The following is a 6,219-nucleotide window of genomic DNA, read 5'->3' as shown; positions in this document are numbered from 1 at the left end:
AGCCATAGAAGGACCCACAGACCCCATAGAAGGACCCACAGACCCCATAAGCCAACCATAGAAAGACCCACAGACCCCATAAGCCATAGAAGGACCCACAGACCCCATAGAAAGACCCACAGACCCCATAGAAAGACCCACAGACCCCATAAGCCATAGAAGGACCCACAGACCCCATAGAAGGACCCACAGACCCCATAAGCCAACCATAGGGTAACAAAGCCGCCCACCCCATAACCAACACCCCATAGAGACGGACACCGTGCTGCTGCTCACCTGGCACTGCCCCACACGGCCCTATAGGGCCCCACACGGCCCTATACAGCCCCACTGAGCCCCACACGGCCCTATGGGGCGCAGGGCGGCGCCGGCGGAAGTTCCTATAAGTCCCAGACCGGCCCAACCGGTTGTACAGTGCTACAAGGGGGGGGGCTAAAGGTCGTTCCTATAGAGAGACAACAGCTGGAATCCTATAAGATTTATGGGGTGGGGGGGGGCTGGGAGGGGGAATGGGGAGATATAGGGGGAAATGGGGGCACGGGGACCCAAAATGGGCGGGTTTGGCAGCAAAAAGGCAGCGGGGTGACGTCATCGGGTGCTGGGTGATGTCATCGGGTGCTGGGTGACGTCATGGGGTCACACGTCCGGGTTGGGGAACCCCATAAAGATACAGGATGTGGGGCGGGACGGACCCATAGACCCCAATGGGAACCTATGGGGGGAGCTCCTGTATGGGATGGGGACCCTATAAGCACCTATAGGGCTCCTTATGGGACCATCCCACACAGCACCCCCCCCATATAGGGTCACCATCCCAAAAGACCCTATAGGGGCTTATGGGACCACCCCACACAGCACCCCCCCATATAGGATGGTGACCCTATAAGCCCCTATAGGGCTCCTTATGGGACCATCCAGCACAGCACCCCCCCCCAATGGACCCTATAAGCCCCCATAGGGCTCCTTACGGTCTGATCCCAGCCAGCACACCCCCCATATGGGATGCTGACCCTATAATCCCCTATAGGGCTCCTTATGGGACCACCCCACACATCACCCCCCCATTGACCCTATAATCCCCTATAGGGCTCCTTATGGGACCACCCCACACACCTACACATCGACCCCTCCCCCCCACTTGACCCTATAACCTCCTATTACGGCCCTTATGGGATCCACCTTCTACACATCAACCCCCGGTCCCATTGACCTCTATACTATCCCCTATAGGCTCCTTATGGGACACCCCTACACATCAACCGACCCCCCCACTGACCCTAATATCTCCCTATAGGCTCCTTATGTGACCAACCCACCACATCACGCTCCCCCACTGACCTGTCTATAATCTCCTATAGGGCTCCTTTATGGGATGCCACCCCACACATCACCCTCCCCATTGACCCTATTAATCCTATAGGGCTCCTGTATGGGACCACGCCCACACATCACCCCCTCCCCCACTCGAACCTATAATCCCCCCTATAGGGCTCTGCCCTTATTGGACCACCGCATTCGACCACCATCACCGCTCCCCATTGACCCTTAATCCCTTATATGGGACTCCTTTAAGAGGACCTGACTCTCCTACACATCACCCCCCCATTTGAACCATACATAATCCCCTTATAGGCTCCTTATGGGACCACCCCAATGACAATCACCCATCCATCCAACTATGACCCTATCCAATCCCCTATAGGGCCTCCTTATGGGCACCACCATTCAACCCTTAAACCATCACCCATATGCCCCCCCATATGCCACCCTTATAAATTCCCCTATACGGGACTTTCCTAAGGTGATCTCAACCCCGCCCACACTCATCACCCCCCTATATTTGCAATGAGTGACCCTGTAAGCCCCAATAGGGCCTCCCTAGGGACCAATTTCCATATGCGCATTCCCTGTGATTGTGGAATGGCGACCCTATAAATTAGCCCTATAATTGGGCTACCTTATGGAACCACCCCACAGCATCACCCCCCACTGACCCTATAATCCCCTATAGGCTCCTTATGGGACCACCCCACACAGTCACTTCCCATCCCCCTACTCGACCCTGATGATCACCCTATAGGCTCCTTTAGGCGAACTCACCCCACACAAATCACCCCCCCCACTGGACCCTATTATATCCCCTATTGGGGCTCCTTATGGACGCACCTCCATTTCACACTACACCCCTCCCTATTTGTACCTATAATCCCCTATAGGGCTCTTTATATGGGACCACTCCCACCAGCAGCACCTGCCCCCATTGACCCTATTAATCCCCGTATAGTTGGCTCCTTTAGGGGACCAAGCCCCACACATCAGCGCTGCCCCACATTGACCCTTATAATGCCCCTAATAGGGCTCCTTAAAGGGACCACCCACACATCTTACCGACCCCCCCCACTGACCTACTAGATCCCTTATAAGGGCTCCTTATGGGACCAACCCCACATCATCCACCTCCCTCATAGAACGTCCCTATTATATTCCCCTATTTAGGGCTATACCTTATGGGACCACCACACATTCACCCTCCTCCACTGACCCTTATAATCCCCTAGTAGGGCTCGCTTATGGACCACTCCCACACAGCACCCTTCCCCCAGTTGACCATATAAATTCCCCTAGATAGGGCTCTTATGGAAACCACCCCAACACATCAACCTCCTCATAGACCCTATAAATCCCTATAGGCTCCTTAGGGACCACCCCCATAAATCACCCCGTCCACTGACAAACCTATAATCCCCTATAGGGCTTCCTTTATGGGACCACCCACACAGCAACCCCCAATAGATCCCCTAATATCCCCCTATAGGGCTCCTTTATCGGAACCACTGCCCACACATCACCCCCCCTCACTGACCCTATAATACCCTATAGGGCTCCTTATGTGGACCACCCCACAGCAGCACCCAACCCCATTGACATCTAATAATCCCCCTATTAAAACACAGGGCTACACTAGCCAGGTAACCACCACCCACACCATCCCACACATCACCACCAACAACACAATGATCCCAGCCAAATATCCACACCCTAATATACAAATCAAAATACCACTAATAAGTAGGTTTCTCATCCACTACTATGAAGATAAACTCATTAAACCAACACCACCAAACTCACTATCCAACAAAGCACCTAAACATCCCCACATCTCAGCAATCACACCTCAACACCACAACTAAAACACATCCCTACCAACAGACCAACACAATCATAAATCACCCACTATAATGCAGCCTCATCTTAACAGAGAGAACACCAACACCAACCACAGCACACCACAACCACACAAACACAAAATGACCCAAAAAACTCTTACACAATCACAAAACCAAGCACCCAACAACCCATAATTCACTTATCTCCACTTCAATTAAAATAACACACAAAACACATCCATTGCGAGACACATTCACAACTATAAATACACCAAACCTTACCACCCAACGCTCTATAAGAAGAGAGAGCAATCATACATCCCTCCACTATCAGAGAGAAACCCATTACCTAACCATCACAAACAACAACAACACCCAATTAAACCCACTCACTACATCACCCCTTTCAAACATATAATATAGCCACACCACCACATCAACCAACTACTCAAACACTATCCACTAAAAAAAACGGCAGCCTATAAACTATCTAAACTTGAACAACAACCAAGAAAACTTAAACACCCCATACCAAAATCAAAAACATACCAATCAACACACACTCTCCCACCACCGCAGCACAACTCTAACAAACAACAGACCCAAAAAATAATTAGCTCCTTCATCGGACACCCCACACCGCACTCACCTTAACCAAATCCACCAACCCACACAAAATACTCTACAACACCAAATAACAACACCGAAACACACCCACAAATCACCTAATAAATAGTAATCATCTACACTCCATTATCTACCCCACACCTCCTACTACTCCATGCGCGAGAGCACCTTATTTGGGCCACACCCCAAACCACCAATCTCAACCACACATCATCCTACCTACACTCCACACTTTCACCACACAATTCACACACCCTAACCATTGAGAGACCACATATACACAATCCTATATAAACCCAAAAACAGAAGAATCACTTAATGAGGCGAGCCCACCCAACCCCAATTCAAAAACACACCCAAACTCTCATGAACCATATAAACAACAACCACCCACCAAAAAACACCACCAATGAAAAGACCTATATCCTCTATAGGATCCTCATGTTCACGACACCCATATCACAGGAGGCAGCCTCGACACCGCTAAATCAAGCCACATCCTCGTTACCAGCAAAACTGCAATCAAACTTCACAACAACCCACACACTTCACTCTTAGAGGTATTTTCCAGACTCCAAAAGATGACCTGCCCCAAAAACCACATTATCACTAAAACTTCACCCCAACGAGAACTTATAAAAAAAACCAAAATAAAAGATAAAACCTCCCACGTATGAACCCTATCGAAGAAGAAACTACAAAAACAGAGAACATCTGGTAGGGCGGAGGGATATAAACCCCCCGGTTATGGGGTACAACAACCTCAATGCAGCCCTCATTCCAACCCAGAATCAATGGGGGCTAATGGGGGGGTGTACTAAATGGGGGGGGGGTTTAAGTGTTGAGGCTGGAAACACAGCCCCCCCGCCCCGATTGACAGACAGGAATAACTCCCTCCCTCCATTATATAACCCTACATAGAGCACAACGATGTCCCAAGTATGGCTGCCATTTAATATGGGGGGGGGGTAACAGAAGGACCCCCTCCCCGCTGCTTCACAGTGACCCCAGGGGGGGCTCGTGGGCACCAGGGGGGGCTCATCCCCTGGGGCTGCCCCATAGATTCAAAGTGTGGGGGTGCACACAGGCCACCCCCCCGACTCCACAGGTGTCACCCAAACAATATGGGGCTGCCCCCCCCCCACATAACAGCATCCCTTACATACAGGCAGCACTGAGGGAAAAGACCCCCCCCCACATCCTTATACAGCCAAGGACCCCCTCTACTCCCTTAATACAGGCAAAGACCCCCGCCACAATCCTAATACAGGCAAGGACCCCTCCCCACGACATCCTTATACACGGCAAAGACCCCCCCACATCCCTAATACAGGCAAGGACCCCCACATCCCTTATATCAGGCAAAGGACCTCCCCCCCATAAACCCCATATAGAGCCAGCACTTGAGGCACAAAAAGATCCCCCCCCCACACTATGCGTCCCTTATATCCAGGCAAAGAACCCCCCCCCACATCCCTAAATACCAGGCAAAGGACCGCCCCCCCACATCCCTTATACAGGCAAAGATCCCCCCCCCAAACCCCATACAAGAGCAGCAACTCTGAGGCAAGAACCCCCCCAACCCCCGCCCTCCTCCCAATACAGCAAAGACCCCCATAATCCCTTATACAGGCAAGACCCCCCCCCACATCTCCTTTATATCAGGCAAGGACCCCCCCACATCCCTAATCACAGGCCAAAGACCTCCCCCCAAACCCCTATAGAGCAGTCACTGAGGGAACAACCCTCCCCCACAATCCCTTATACATGGCAAAGACCCCCCCTCCCAACATCCCTTAATACAGGCAAGGACCCCCCCCCACATTCCCCATATCAGGCAAGCGACGCCCCTCCCCCACAGTTCCCTGTAGTACCAGGGCATGCAATGAGGAAAGACCTCCCCCCCCAACATCCCTATACAGGCAGCAATGAGGCAAAGAACCCCCCCGCAACCCCCCATACAGGAGCAGCACTTGGAGCCAAGCCCCCTCTCCTCTAATCGGCGGGGTGGGGGGGGGCTCCCAATTATCACCCGACGTTCAGCCCCCCCCATGCATTAACCCCTCCAATAATGGGCTTCCCTGGCAACTTCAAGAACCCAGCTGAGCCCCCCCATAAATATTAAAGCTGTTTCGTGTCCATCCTGAGGGGTCTCAGCCCCCATTTCCATCCCCCCCCCACCATAATTATTATAAGCTGGGGCCACGCCGAGGTCTCAGTCCCCAGATTTCATCCCACCTCCCATGAATATGAAAGTGGGGCCACGCCTGAGGGTCTCCACCCCATTTCCATTCCCCCCCCACCATTAATATAAAAAGCTGGGGTCCAATCGCTGAGGGGTCTCAGCCCCCATTTCCATCCCACCCCCATAATATAAAGCTGGGGTCCAACCCTGAAGGGGTCTCAGCCCCCCATTTCCATCTCC

The sequence above is a fragment of the Coturnix japonica genome, chromosome 20 (assembly GCF_001577835.2).
Source record: "Coturnix japonica isolate 7356 chromosome 20, Coturnix japonica 2.1, whole genome shotgun sequence".
NCBI lineage: Eukaryota > Metazoa > Chordata > Aves > Galliformes > Phasianidae > Coturnix > Coturnix japonica.
The sequence above is the reverse complement of the archived record's forward strand: the minus strand, read 5'-3'. Positions refer to the sequence as shown.